The sequence below is a fragment of the Rutidosis leptorrhynchoides genome, chromosome 4, assembly GCF_046630445.1.
Source record: "Rutidosis leptorrhynchoides isolate AG116_Rl617_1_P2 chromosome 4, CSIRO_AGI_Rlap_v1, whole genome shotgun sequence".
Classification (NCBI taxonomy): domain Eukaryota; kingdom Viridiplantae; phylum Streptophyta; class Magnoliopsida; order Asterales; family Asteraceae; genus Rutidosis; species Rutidosis leptorrhynchoides.
In genome coordinates, this window is record NC_092336.1 from 168,523,267 (window position 1) to 168,540,328 (window position 17,062).

A 17,062-nucleotide genomic window follows, 5' to 3' on the forward strand; every position below is an offset into this window, starting at 1 on the left:
AACTATCATTTTAATAAAAATTATCATTTTAATAGAAATGTCATTGTTACTATAAAATATCACTATTATTATTATTTTAAATAGAATTATTATTTTAAAGATAATATTAAAAATTATCGTAAATATTAAAGTTATCATAATTAGAATTATCGTTTATCATAATGTCATCTTAGTAATTATAAATATTGATATTTTTATAATAATAATTATTATTACAAAATAATACAACTTTTACTTACTATCATTATAGATATTATTTTATCAAATAAATATTTGATACAAACATATTTTACTACGTGTAATAACTTACTTTAATAATACCTATCATATTATCTTTATAATATTAAATGAACCCTATAAATTTTATTACTTAATATATATAGAAGTATATTTTATTATATAAATATAATATAAAATTTTATTTATTAATAAATAAATTATATTATTTACTCTAATAAATCTTTTAAAAATATTTAAAAATATAAAACGACGATATTTAAACTATATATTAATCATGTATAGATTTTTTGAAATTATTTTGAGTCAAATTTACTTTTGTTGACTTTTGCATATTAGTCTCGAGCATTAGGATTGTGGTACACTATGACTTGACCTAATTTGTTAGACAAATATTGACCAACACATAAATATATATAATTAATTTAGGTTCGTGAATCCGAGGCCAACCTTGCACTTGTTCAATGACGTTATATGTATTTTTACTACGAAATACAGTATGGTAAGTTTCATTTGCCTTTTTACCCTTTATATTTTTGGGACTGAGAATACATGCGCTTTTATAAATGTTTGACGAAATAGACACAAGTAATTGAAACTACATTCTATGGTTGAATTATCGAAATCGAATATGCCCCTTTTTATTAAAGTCTGGTAATCTAAGAATTAGGGAACAGACACCCTAATTGACGCGAATCCTAAAGATAGATCTATTGGGCCTAACAAACCCCATCCAAAGTACCGGATGCTTTAGTACTTTGAAATTATATCATGTCCGAAGGAGGATCCCGGAATGATAGGGGATATTCTTATATGTATCTAGTTAATGTCGGTTACCAGGTGTTCACCATATGAATGATTATTTTTTGTCTCTATGCATGGGACGTATATTTATGAGAACTGGAAATGAAATTCTTGTGGTCTATTAAAATGATGGAAATAAATGATTATGATAAACTAATGAACTCACCAACCTTTTGGTTGACACTTTAAAGCATGTTTATTCTCAGGTGTTAAAGAAATCTTCCGTTGTGCATTTGCTCATTTTAAAGATATTACTTGGAGTCTTTCATAGCATATTTCGAAGAACGTTGCATTCGAGTCATTGAGTTCATCAAAGATTATTATTAAACCAATTTATAGTTGGATAGTGAATATTATGAAATGGTATGCATGCCTGTCAATTTTTGATGTAAAGAAAGATTGTCTTTTAAAAACGAATGCAATGTTTGTAAAATGTATCATATAGAGGTCAAATACCTCGCAATGTAATCAACTATTGTGAATCGTTTATAATGTATATGAACGGGTTCTTTCACTGTAACTGTCTGTGCCCGCTTTCAGTCAAACCCTAAGAAATCTCACTCCAAAGCGGTTGTTAGGATTTTCCAGTACCTTAAAGGTACACCTAACCTTGGAATCTGGTATCCTCATGGATCCGATTTCAATCTCACTTCTTATACTGATGCGGATCATGGCGGTTGTCATGTTGATAGAAAAAGCACATCTGGATCAATTCATATGTTCAGGAATAGGCTAGTTGGTTGGTCATCCAAAAAGCAGAACTGTGTATCTTTATCAACAGCTGAGTTTGATTATATTGCTGCAGCTCTCTGTTGTTCACAAGTTTTGTGGATGCAAACTCAACTTTTGGACTATGGCTTTAAGATTTTTAAAACCCCAATTTACTGTGATTCTCAAAGTGCTATAGCAATTACAAGCAACCCGATCCAGCATTCTAAGACTAAACACATAGATATTCGTTATCATTTCATTAAGGACCATGTAGAAAAAGGAGATGTAGAGTTATACTTTGTGCCTACCAAAGTGCAATTAGCTGACATGTTCACTAAACCCTTAGATGAACTTAGGCTAAAGTTCTTGATCAAAGAGATTGACATGATAGAGTATAGTGCTTAATTTTCCTTAGTTCTATTGGGACTTATACTTGGGATCTTATGTTTAGGGGGAGTAAATGCTTTCTAGGGGGATCAACTGATTTCTTCTGCTTTAGATATTATCTTTCAAGGGGGAGCCTTTAGATTTATGTTAACTCCTGGGTTTATTTTTCAATGGTTACGAACGGGGGAGGTAACTCATTGATATCATATTTCAAGGGGGAGTTAATTTATTTTCTTGGGAACACATCAAAATGCTGATTTACTTTCTTGTATATCACATTTTGAGGGGGAGAAAAAGGGAGAAAATGAAAAGAAAATTGATTTTCCAAAAGTGAATTTATAAAATATTAGTTTTATATCTGAAATAATTCACTAAGGCTTGTATACATCTCAGTATGCAACCCGTTTTAACAATTGGTATCACTGAAGATTTGTACTTTGTACATAATTCAAAGTTTTTATTTCAAAGTTTTTATAAGTACAAATCTTGTTTTGGAAAAATTCATAAAAAATTGGAAAAGATAAAATCCAAAAAGATGTGAATTTTACTGAATAAATGCTACTTTTAGCATTATACCGAATCTGACAACCAACAGTACAGATTCGGTAAGTTCAAAATTTTCAAAAGTTATCTCAGAAATGTTTTTTATTGAAAATGTGATAATGTTGAATGATTTTTGATAAAAGATTTGTCAAAATATGAATTTAATTTGTTTAAATATGAAAATGGACTGCATTCGGTAAAATAGGCCCATTCGGTAAGGCCCATGTTTTCAAAATCATTCGGTATCTATAAATAGGAGGGTCAAAGGCAAACTTTCTCTCACTTTGAGTTAATTGCATACCGAATCTGATTTAACTTACCGAGTCTTCCTAATCTACCGAGTCCGGTCTTCTATATCTTTAAATTCTTGGTATTTCTTTGTTTTCATTAAATCTAAGATGCACATATTATAGATCTAAGATAATTGAATGTTTATAAACCAGAAAAGATTGCAAATAACAAGATTGTGACACTCAATTTTGAAAAAGTGTTGATTATACCGAATCTGAGTCGAATATCTTAATTCTTAGATTAAACTCATATGATTAGGATAATTAACATGAAATCTTGTCAAATCTATGTTACATTGGTTGATCTATCAATTGACTGAATCTGATTACATGTTTGATTATTTGATGGATTATGTATATACCGATTGTGTTCTTGCTACAGCACCGAGTCTGTTCAAATGATTAACATGTTTTCTTGATTTGATTGAGTTGTTAATTCATTATGATTATGTTTTTGCATGACATAAGATTGAATATGCATGTTTGAGTGATTATCTTTGAATTTTGAAGATACCGAATCTATTCTTGGCTTACTACCGAGTCTGTCATTTGGTACTTTGAAATTATGTGATTTTTTACGTGAAACACTTAACATGTTTTATCTAAGTCTTTGAATTGAAAACTTAGCTTATTTGGTTACCGAATCTGAAGTTTTTCAAGAATACCGAATCTGCTTGAATTGTGCTCAAACTTGACTGAGTGTTGTTTTAATTCTTTGTGTTATATAGTTGACTTTACATGATGATTGTGTAATGTGATGAATATCATATGAATGTCATGTTTGTCAATTGCTTGTTCATATTTGGAATAAATGATTTTTATAACTTAGAAAAAAACATAAAAATTATAAAATCTGAAAAATACAAAGGATTTCAAAGGAAATAAGAATAGAGATATGTGCTTTATGATAATATCTTGTGATCTTCTATTTCTTATTTATACAGCTAAATGGCGAACAATCACTTGATCAACTCTGAAACCAATATTCCCTGCAACTATTGGACTACAATTCTAGAGAGGCATACGTTATGGCCTGCTCTAAGCTCTACTGCCAGTGTGGCTGTAACAGATTTAGAGCTTCTGAATAGAACAATTAGGTTTGTGGAAGCTACACAACCTACTACTGTCAATCCATAGGGAGAGCCAGCCAAATTTGAATTTGAGCTAAGAGGGGTACATGGAATGAGGAGTATCACAAAGGCTGACTTCAGGAGGATCTTTTAGCTTCCTATTATTCAGAATGCTCCTGCTTTACCTGCAACTCAGCAGATGATGAGTTCAATCTTCCAGCTTGGATATGTTAGAGCTACTAACATTGCACCAGCTAAGTTTCAGAAGAAATATCTACACTCACGATGGTACGTGATCTTCTCGATCATTAACAGATGCTTGCTGATGACAAGGAGTGGATCTGACAGCCTTACTGTGCCAATGCTGAGATTGTTATACTCTTTCACAAGAGTGGAAACTCCAGATTATGCAGAAATTCTTTGGGATCTGGTTCAGGCTCAAGTTGATAAACCAAGGGGTTCCTACATCCCTTGTGAAAGGTTTTTCTGTATCTTTATCCATGATGCTATAAATGCTTGTAGAAATGCAAATATTTTTGTACCGGGTACACATGTATTACAGATGAAGAGATTTGAGGAGTTGAAGATGAATACCCCAGTGATTTCTGATAATCAATTCACTGCACCGATTCCAGATTGGCTAGTGAGGCTAGCTGAACCCCAAGACGCTCGTATGCGTTCATATTTTGAGGCTGTAGGAATACCTCTTTCGAACCCGGTACAACAACTACAAGTTGAACCCGCCGCGGTTCCAGCCCCAGAGGTTGTAGAGGAACCTGTAGTACAACCACCCCGGCCAGCTAATCCTCCACTTAGGGTAAACCTCAAACGTTCTAGGGTAGTTCACCAAGCTCAACCAGTGAGGATCAGGGAACCTAGTTCACCTAGGATTGAACCAACCCTTTCAACAACACCTGAGGGAAGCAGTGACACCGATTCTTCAGCAACATAATCATCTCCCGAACATTCTCCAAAGAGAACACGATATATGCTTGATGAGATGATTTAGACTCCGCCAACCCTACGAGTAACTAGATCCAGGACTACGACTCCTATCGTACGCCAAACAGTTACTTCAACCATTGGTGATACGGACCAAGACCTAGAGCCTATTAGGTCACCCTCACCCATTTCCGTATCACATCCAACAATAACAGTAAGCCCTACACTAAATGAAGCGCAAGCTTCGGTAGGCAAGAGAGCTAAATGCACGGATGGTAAAAAGACCAATCAGCCCATCTAATCTAAACAGGACTTAACAATAAACCCTACCCAGCAAGATGCTTCGGCATCTAAGGAAGTAAAGTCTTCCTCTGCAGTAAAGTCTGCGTTGACTCAGTCGATTGAGGAAACTCAATCATTGAAGTCCAGAACGGCCGAAGGGGAGCTGAAAAATCTTGAAAAGGCACCCTGCGTATCGGATGGAAATCCTCATGTGCCTCAACGTACAACAGGGTCTCGAGGTCCGGCTTATCTTGATGAGGGAGATCTGTCGCGTCCCATCGAAACGAGTCAACATGACAATCCTTCGGGATATTTATTAGACTTCCAGCAGACTGTTCCTTTGGTTCAAGAAATTGATCCATTGGTTCAAACCACTTCTCTTCCGAATTCTGAATCTCGGGGTTCGGAGGAAGAGTCTTTAACTGAAAGAGATGTGCCACCTCATGGTATATCAATGATTTCAGGAGTTGGAGATAGTAATATCTCTGCGAGAACTAAACCGATGGGTAGTTATACTACTCTGTCAGAGTCCCATGAGACTAAAGTCATGGAGGCGGATGCTTCAAAAGAAACTTCGCCGGTGACAACTCCGGTTGTTACCCAACCTCTATCAGAAGGGGATATCACGAATCTGACTAGTAGTATGTACAGCCCTACATATAAGTATAATACCACGCATTTATCCTTTCCTACCCTCATGGCAACCCACACACTTCTACCGACATCGCCTTCAACCGATGCTTATGCTGCTATTCCTATCGTTACTTTACCACCATCACCCACGCGTTCACCAAATTATTATGATGCTTTGGAGCAAGAATATTTCAGTCGTATGTTTTCTAAAGTCAATCTTGATGTTCTTCGACGAACTTCGCTTCAAGCAATGTTTCGCGCTAGACTACGATATCCGCTTACTTCCTGCTCTTCTCCTCTAAGTCCTCATTGTGATGATGAACATGATGATTCCGATCCTCATAATAGTCATGAGGAGGAGATAGGAGTAGATGGAGAATATCTAATGGTGAACATTTCTACTAGGGGTGGTGGTGTGGGGTCTTCATTAGCTTCTCAAGCTCAACAGGTTCAAACAGAATCAGAAACGGTTTCTATTCATGATGATATTGTTGACAAGGAACCTGAGTGAGTCATAATTCCAATTATTCAATCAGAGGCTGAAAGTGTACCGGTAGATGAGGATTTTAACTTAAGTGATTTTTATCTTGAAGAAACAGATGATGATGGGTTTTTCGTTCTAAGTAAATTATCTGCAGTATCTTCTATTCCTGAAGATGTAGAGATTGTAGATGAAGGGAATCCTGATCCAGTAACGAAAAGTGATGACGAAATGGATTCTACTGATGAAGATGGAGATAATATTTATGTTAATCTAAATGATGATGGCATCTTTAATCATATTGAAGAAGATAATGCTCCAACAAATGACACAACAAATCCTACAGATCATTCATCAAATTCTACACCATCATCAAGTTCAAATCCAACAAATACAAATGAAAGTTCAACTTCTGGTACCTCTATTTCAAGTGAAACAGTGAATCCCAGATTCAAATACAACAATGGTATATTCTTTAAGAATCGGGAACAAAGATTGTTATCGGGAGTTGAATATGATTTCATAACGTTACGAAACACATTCATCGAGGAAAACGCGTATAAGATCTTCCGCATTCACGAAACGCCAAGAAGTAAAAGGTTTACCTATATAGGTTCGCGATTGCTTCCAGCAAGTGAAAGAAACTGGTATGAGTTTATGTGGAGGAAACATATCAACAAGAATGAAGATGATTTGTGGCTTCAAATAAAGTATCGTATTTCAAAAGTGTTAAATATTACTCGAGTTGGAGTAGAGATAAGTGAGAAAAGAGACATCATCAGTCAGTTCCACGTTATTAGAGAAGATGAGAAGGAATACAAGTTCACAGAAGCTGATTTTCAAAATCTAGATATGCTTGACATCATTCACATCTACAACTACCTCAGTATCATCACCATTCGAACTTTTGCTAAGGCTCAAGCTTTGGAAGCTGTGAAAAGATACATGATGGAGACAATTGAACTGATGAGACGTGAAGATTTTCAAATCGGTCTCGAAGCAAATAGGAAAAAGATTCGAATTACTTGTTCGAATCAATTCACAGAGGGACTGAAGGATATGGGAATGTTTCAAATGAAATTCGAACCCGAAGGGTTTGTATTTGTGAGTTCTCAGAAAGAAAAAGTGTTCATCCACACTGAAGAGTTAAACAAATACTCTGATGGTACACTCAAGGCTGCAGTGAAGTATCTTAAAATTCCTCAAAGCAAGTTTGATGACATTGACATGAAAATGGGACTTGGAGAGTTCATAAAGCATATCAGAGATTGTCCGAAGCTCCGGATCCGTACAAGACAGTTTGAGATTCTTCGTGGCCAAAGAAAAAGAAGGTATTTTAAAGAAATGGATGAATATCCATTACATGAGGGAGGTCCAAGAAAAGTGTGGGGCGTCTGGAAACCTTCTAAGCAAATTTCAGAAAATCAAGTAGAAGTTTCAAAACCAGATGGCACACGATGAAAACTAACATTTGGACCTCTCAAGATTACCCAATAGGATAATATTGTAAATTTTACATTTAACACTAAGGGGGAGATTGTTAGGACCCCGAAGTTGTATAGTGTTAATGTGAAACATGCTTAAATAAAGGTTCCTTAGAAGAGGGCTATATAAGGAACCTATGTAGTCTTAATTAGATAGTCATTGCATTGTAAAAGAGTTCTAGAAGCTGTGGAATATAAATCTTACCGATTCTCTCTCATACCGAGTCTCCTTCATACATACCGAATCTCATTCTAACTTGTCTCTTCTTCTAATCTCAACATGATCTGACCTATCATATTGAACCACCTTGTATAATCTTGATTCAATCTAACATAACTATAACAATTAGTTATAAACATGTTTATAAGTACAAGGAATCTTCCTTTAGAATTAAGCACACATGTTAATAAACTATAGTTCATGTAACACCCTAGTTATGGACCTAGATGAAATGGGCATATTATGTTATTTTTATTATTATAATTTAAATATGATATTTAAATTATGAGTAATTCATATGATTTAATTATAAGGAGTGAAATAATAAATTATTATTTGATAATTTATTATGTGACTAAATTAATGTGCGTGTGACGATGGTCACAGAAAATATCTGTTTTTGTGATTTGGACTTCGTTAGGACTGTCTAACGAATACATTGTGTTTTAAATAACGGATAAAATGTCCATTAATAATTGTGATGTTTGTGAGGCGGTTGTGTACACGTGGCTTGTTAGCCACGATTTACATGGTGACCACTTATATTTCTTTGCTTTTTTACTTGATCCATTTTGGTAAACATAGAAATATCACACACATACATGTACGCATACCATACACAACTTTGATGATATTATGAGTTTAATTCTCTAATTAATTAAGAAGGAAATTGTGGTCAAGTACATGTGGTTTCTTCCTTTTGCAAAATAAACAGAACCAAGCGCAAATCCTTAGCCCTTTATTCTTGTTCCTTTAATACTTGAAAAACTAATTAAACAAGGGTGTCCATGCTATGAATCTATAAGGCGATATCAGGTAAGCATGTGTAATTGTTCTTTGATGAATTTAATATATGATTTATAATATTAAATTGAGTTTGGTATTTGGTATGTTTTATGAGTTTTATAATTTATGACAACTAATATGAGTAATGATCAAATCTAGCTATATTTTGTTTAGATGCTTAAATTGATAGTGGTTATAGTTTGTTTATGATATATACATGATTCGGGTATGCTTGATTTTTGTTAAACTGTTTAAATCGTGATTTGGGTATGAAACCCATTTTAGCAGCTGCTGCTGTTCTTCAGTATCCACACGAGTGACTTCTCACTTATGCGGTTGAGTCAGAAAATGGTACGAGTGAGACCCACTCGTGCGAGTGAGGTCTCACCCCATGCGAGTGAGCTCGCCCTTTGTCATTGACTGTTTCGTACGGCTGACTCTCACTCGTGCGAGTGAGTTGGTCAACCGTGTATATATTATTATTACTCGTACGAGTGAATGTTGTAACGTGTTAATGCTTAATTGTTGATCACTCAGGCGAGAGAGGTGACCACTCGTGTATATATTTGGTTACTCGTACGAGTCAATATATGTTTGTGATGGGTGTTTAAGTGTGTTTCACACGCACGAGTCATACGTCACCCGTGCGGGTGAAGTGACCCACTCGTGCGAGTGATGGTCACTCGTGTAGTTGATTTGGCAGATTTTTGTGGTGTTATAATATTTGTCTAATGAATGACCATTCGTGCGATTCAACTATTACTCGTACGGTGTAGGTGGGTCACATACGCGTGTGAGTCCACTTGTGCGGTTGACTTGGCAAATTGTATGAAATTGTTGTGATACTGATTAGCTGAACAGTTTATTGGTTTAATTTGTGTAGCTTGATAAAAATGACTGGAATATGTATACTGACTTGGTATGTATTATTCTCAGGTGATAAAGTGGATGTGAAGACTCAGTAATATAAGACCATTGAGTTGTGCTGGTATCGGTAAGTGGGACTATCTTTATGGATGTGATTATACAGTGACAAGTATAGTGATATGTGCCATGCTTATGACTAGACTGTTTAGGAGTATGTGACCAGTGTTGTGACTATATGTGATTATGTGCGCCCCAGTGCTAACGTCGAGGGTGAATTCTGACGTAACGTCGACGGTGTTCCCGACGTATGAGGTCAATGCTATTTACCTTGTGTATTTAGGATGATAGTATTGGGTCCAAGTGTTACTGATTAATGGTATAGTATGAATGATGAGTGCGTCACGTCTGGAAGACTATACCAGTGACTCAGTAGTGTGGACTATCGGTATATTCTAGCTTGATCAGCTATGGGCTGTCGGTCCTCTTGTGTATGGCTTTAAGTGATTAATGACCAGTGCCTTTAAGCTGTGCTTGATGCTTGTAGTGATGTCCACCTAGATATTTCCATTCACTTAGCATTATGCTAATTCCCCCACAGTGTTTTGCCCTGCAGGTGTGTATTAACAACTTTAGTGGGTATTGTCGGGCAGCTGCAGATGTTTGACACAGTGTATAACTCTGATGTTTTATGTAAACGACTTTATAACATGATCTGTAATTAAGTAACACTAGTGGTTTTGCGGAATAGGACTTTATGTGTGATTAATATATTTATAATGGACTTCCGTTGTGTATTTAAAAAAAAACCAAGGGTGTTATAAATTGGTATCAAAGCGTAGGTTTGGCAGCATATACACGTGAGTGTCATGTTCCCAAACCCTCAGTTGTGTCAAACATACCAGTGGGGGAAATGGATAAGTGAATGTAGGTGCCATGTGATTAGATAATTGTGATTAGTGATAGGTACTAACGGATTATCTACCAAGCTTTTGTGTGAGATGTTGTGATAAGACAAGTATGATGATCGATCAAATCTTGTGGATGCCCCGTTGACCCTCAGCATTGTTAAAGCTCTGTTGGATGATTTCGGAATTCAGTGTGACCAGTCAAGAATGTATGAGATGGAATGGCGACAGCCGGAACAAATATTGATGACGGTCGCTTCAATGATGAGATACTAGTATTGCGTCGGGGTCAGGGGTGCAAGTGAGATCGATGTGTTGATAGATAAGAATATGTCTTTTTATTTAAAAAGGTACGCCCTTGTTATATTGGTGTAATTATTATTGTACCATTGATTGTGAGCAAATATCTATCTCTGTTTATTATATATTGTGCTTGACTAAGAACAGTTATGACGTGATTGCTTCTTCCTAATAAGGTAGAAGTAGCCAGTGATTTGATGATTTTAGTCACAACAGCTGTGTCTGAAGCTACTAGTGACATTATTGGGATTTATTCCCTTTAATTGGTTGTCGTGTTTTTTGTGATTGCCATGTTTTGTGAAACTGGTCAGAATTAATGAGATTTAGTGGTTTTGTACTGCATATGATACTGCACGTTTGTTATGCTCGACAAAATATAGTGATATGCATAGTCAGATAAGAATGTGATAGCGCTTATGTAAATTGACTGCCATGTTCTCTGTGACTTGTCAGATATGATGCATCTGACATGGTTACCATGCTCTTTGTAATTTATTTGTTATATAAATTGTATGTGACTTTTCTATTGTATTATACTTGGTACACTGATATGCATGATCCTATAAGACTATGTAGGACTTATATAAAAATATATTTCTTTTACTTAATTGACAGGACACCTGTAGTGGCCCGTAGATATTAGGGTTGGATACTAGTCCACATGTGTATGATGATGGACTTGAACCCTGTGCTCTGTTGATATATTATACGTGATTTGCATGTATGTAGATCATGACTGAACTTTCAAGTGTGATAATTGCTCTAGTGTTTGATATGCTCGACTGGACTAGTGGTGTAAGATTTGTAGTGGTGCCTTAAGGAATTATTTTCTTTCTGGACCCTCGTGACTTTTGTGGTGACTAGTATAAAGGAATTGTCAGTAGTGCTTCTTGTGTTGTCTTTAAAAGTAAGGGAAACCTTTGACCTGAGTAGTAATTCATATTGGATATATGTTATGACTTGAAGATAGAGTCGGGTTAATGTTTGAAATTGTGACTAGTGTATCATTAAGATAGAATGATGTGACTTAATAAATTCCTATGCTTGGATGGCCACGTGACATCCTCATACAATGGTTGTAACCTTTGGGAATTCGACTGATAATGCCCGGACTGTTATTAAATTGCAAATGGTGTAATCAGTAGATTGAATTTAGACTATTGTGATAGGTTGTGAGTGATGACTAGATAAAATTTAGTTAAATACTCATGTGTGCAGAATTCACAATGATTGATGACATGTTACCTGGATTGTTCTTTAATAAACCTATGACTAGTGGGACTTGTTGACCAGTAATAAAGTGGATTTTTCTAATTTAGTAGTTTACCGAAGCTTAACGAAAACTTGTGTGTCTTGGAAAATATGTGAACCATATAGGATTATCCTTATCGAGTAACTCAGAATAAGGCTATGATTTAAACAAATATACTCGCGTCTGGCCAACGAAAGTATATTGTGGTAAATCATACAAGAATTCTGGAAAACTGAAGGAAATTTAGAATGACATGAATCATACTTGGAACATGAACTGATAGACACATAATGAAATAATTGAGAATGAAATGACTAGCCTGGACAATTTTGGTGAATTAAAGACGTGTTTTATGGACGTAAACACAGAATTTAGTGAAATAAATGGAATTCAGTTGCCTTTGCTTGGAAATTTGAGGGAATTTAACTGTGTAAAGAGTTAAATTTGATAACAAATACGTGAAATTGACGGTACCAAGTGACATCGTGACAAGATTTTGGACCTTGACTGATGGATTGCCTGAGGAGATTGTGGACACCAGTGGTTGGTTGAAAGACTTTCGGGGTAAATGTCATTGTATTGGACGATGTGTTGTCATGATAATATATTATCCTTTGCATTATTGTCGGGAAAAGTGTTTGGTTTCGAATGACAAAGGGTTAGATTTGACTGTTGGTCTTCATAAGTAAAACTCTGAAAACTGTAATTTGAAACTCGTGGACCGTGATTTAACTAATTATGTAAGTTAGAGTAAATGAGTTTTACCATTTGGACTTGAACTTGAATTAGAAAATAGAGGTTGTGATGAGAACCTGTGACTTTAGTGATAGTGACTAACCAAATAAACTCCTTTGTTCGAGTGTGACCATATTTCGAGGACGAAATCTTTTTAACAGGGGTAGATTTGTAACACCCTAGTTGTGGGCCTAGATGAAATGGGCATATTATGTTATTTTTATTATTATTATTTAAATATGGTATTTAAATTATGAGTAATTCATATGATTTAATTATAAGGAGTGAAATAATAAATTATGAGTTGATAATTTATTATGTGACTAAATTAATGTGCTTGTGACGATGGTCACAGAAAATATATGTTTTTGTGATTTGGACTTCGTTAGGACTGCCTAACGAATACATTGTGTTTTAAATAACGGATAAAATGTCCATTAATAATTGTGATGTGTGTGAGGCGGTTGTGTACACGTGGCTTGTTAGCCACGATTTACATGGTGACTACTTATATTTCTTTGCTTTTTACTTGATCCATTTAGGTAAACATAGAAATATCATACACACATACATGTACGCATACCATACACAACTTTGATGATATTATGAGGTTGATTCTCTAATTAATTAAGAAGGAAATTGTGGTTACAAGTACATGTGGTTTCTTCCTTTTGCAATATAAACAAAACCAAGCGCAAATCCTTAGCCCTTTATTCTTGTTCCTTTAATACTTGAAAAACTAATTAAACAAGGGTGTCCATGATATGAATCTACAAGTGTTACTGATTAGCGGTCTAGTATGAATGAAGAGTGCGTCACGTCTGGAAGACTATACCAGTGACTCAGTAGTGTGGACTATCGGTATATTCTAGCTTGATCAGCTATGGGCTGTCGGTCCTCTTGTGTATGACTTTAAGTGATTAGTGACCAGTGCCTTTAAGCTGTGCTTGATGCTTGTAGTGATGTCCACCTAGATATTGCCATTCACTTAGCTTTATGCTAATTCCCCCACAGTGTTTTGCCCTGCAGGTGTGTATTAACAACTTAGTGGGTATTGTCGGGCAGCTACAGATGTTTGACACAGTGTATAACTCTGATATTTTATGTAAATCACTTTATAACATGATCTGTAATTAAGTAACACCAGTGGTTTTGTGGAATAGGACTTTATGTGTGATTAATATATAATGGACTTCCGCTATGTATTTAAAAAAAAAATCAAGGGTGTAATAGTTCAACAGAGGCAAGTTAAGATCATTAACTTAAAGAAACATGTATTAATCAAGTAAGTGTATTTTGAGCAAAATAATATCTTAGTGTATGTAAATGTAATCCCTTATAATTTTGCTTTTGAATTACATGTTTTGTATTAGCTTTTCTCAAAGGTGAATTTTTGTTCATTAGATATTCACGTAGGCGTTTAGATCAAGATTAATATAAGTATATAAAATCACATTCTCAATGTGTCAGTCAAATAATCTCATATAATTTTATCTTTGATCATCGTCTCTTTATCCAAGTGCTCTTACTTGTGATAGTTTGATTTCATTTAATCAAGACTTAGTTAAACCCTTGGTCCCTTAAGTTTTATCTTTTTTTCATCCTTGTCCCTAAAGTATTTGTGTTTCATCCTAAGCCTTAAAGTTATGATATGGTTTCATTTAGGTACTCAGTTAGCGGATTGAGTTAACGACAGTTAACCATGGGGACCTAAATGAAACCATATCATTACTTTAAGGGTTAGGATGAAACAAAAATGCTTTAGGGATAAGGATGAAACAAAAATACTTTAGGGACCAAGGGCGTAATTAAGTCAAGCGGGAACGACATTTTAGGGAAATAAATAACAATTACTCCGTACTTACTTATATACGGGGATGTCTACCATAAAGGTGCATGATTGGTATTTGATTTGCTACGGGTGGTTTTCTCTTTGCTTGCACAACAACTCCCACATGGCCTGCCTTTTGAGTTATTTTTCTCAATTTATTTCGGCTATATTATTTGAGGCAACAACAATCGTCAACTTATTGGTGATTTAATTGCCGCCTAGAGCCTAGATTCAATCCCAGACAGACTTAAAAATCCATGGAAATTTGATTCTACCATTTCCATGGCGTCTTGTTTTTATTTTTTTATCTTATTTTTTTATTTATTTGTATTTATTTTGTTTTTTTATTATTTATTATTTTTTTGGCCGGAGGTCCTCACGGAAGCATCTCTCTACCCTGAAGTAGAGAGATTGCTTCCGTGAGGACCTCCGGTCAAAAAATAAAATAAAATAAAATTGATATTGCTCATCCACGCTATGTTTCTCACGCAATATCTACCTCGTTTTACTCGATTTTCGTTTTCAAACTGTTCGAAAAGCTATGATCTTGGGTTTAATTGTGTTTCGAGTACTATTGCAGTTCTAAGTATAAATTTAGTGTAAAATTGACCAAAGTGTGCAAATGTATCAAGAATACTGCAAAGTGCTCAACCTGGCAACAAGAACGACGTTCCATCATCAAAAAACGTCGTTCCATCCTCAAGAACGTCGTTCCAAAGCCAAGAACGATGTTCTACCTGGGGAACTTACAAAGGAAATGGAAACTAGAAAAAGATGGCATTTAGAGCATGATTCAGGAACGACATTCCTAGTTAAGAACGACGTTCCACATTTAAGAGCCCAGGAAGGACGTCCCTCTGCATTTTCTAGGCAGTTTTTCAAAAGTATAAATAGAAAGAGATGAAGGGGTTTATCATAACACATTTAATAGAATAGCATCTAGTGCGTGGTGGCTGATAAAATTAGGGTTTGATAGTTATTTTATTGAGTTTTCCATCAAGTTTTCATCATCTATTTCATTCTACATCAAGGATTTGAAGATTGAATCAAGATCCAGGATCTTCATCTTCTTCATCTAATCACTTTTTTAATTTCTTAAGACGGGTACAATCTACTCTTAGTTATTTCTTAATGATGTTTAGATTTACTCTTATTACTTGTATTGATCTTGTTCTAGTCATGATTGGCTAGATTTTATTATGTGCACTTGTTTATGAAGTTTGATAGCTAAGGATTGTTCATATCTATGTTATTGATTGTGTTTGGATGAATACTTGAGTTGACAATTGTGGTTTGTTATTAGAATTAGTCACAAGATCCTTTATTATGCTTGTTTGGGACTTGACTTTGATTATATGAGTTGTGTAACATTCAAAGGGATTTGATTAGGGAAGCAACTTGAACTTCAACACTTAGGTGATCTAGACAATCAAATTGGGGCTTTCAAGGGATTGGGGCCTTAGTTTGGATTGGTTTTCAATTGGTCCTTAGTCAACATAGTGAAGTTGGTTTTCTTAAGGGATTTTGATCACCAAAGGGTTTTAGGGGACTTTAACCTAGGCTAAGTACTAATGACAATTGCATGATTCTACTACATTCAATTAATGCGAACTTATGGGAAATTGTAAGTGTTGATTGATCATAAGAACATCTAGTAAGGATACTAGTCCAAAGTTTGAACACAATTAACCCTTAGTTGAATAATAGAAAACTTGCTAATTACAACTACCGAGTTATTGTTTCTCGAATGCTTGTCACATAGTTGAGTTCACCTTTAAGTATAAAATTTGAAGATAAAATATATGTTTGTGAATCGAGCATCAAAAATAAATATAAATAAATAAATAAAATAAGATTAAATAAAATAAAAATAAAAATAAAAACAAGACGCCATGAAAAATGGTAGAATCAAATTTCCATGGGTTTTTAAGCATGCCTGAGATTCAATCTAGGCTCGACAGTCAAGTCACCAATAAATCGACGCTTGTTGTTGCCTCAAATAATAGAGTCGAAAGACATTGACAAAAGAACTCAAAAGGCATGCCAGGTGGGAGTTGTTGCACAAGCAAAGAGCCAACCACCTGTAACAGCCCAAACACCACTCATGCACCTTTACGGTTGACATCCTCATATATAAGTAAGTACGTAGTAATTGTTATTTATTTCCCTAAAATGTCGTTCCCGCTTGACTTAATTACGCCGCTGGTCTGTAAAGTTTTACCTTATTTTCATCGTTGTCCCTAAAGTATTTTTATTTCATCCTTATCCCTAAAGTATTTTTGTATAATCCTTGTCCCTAAAA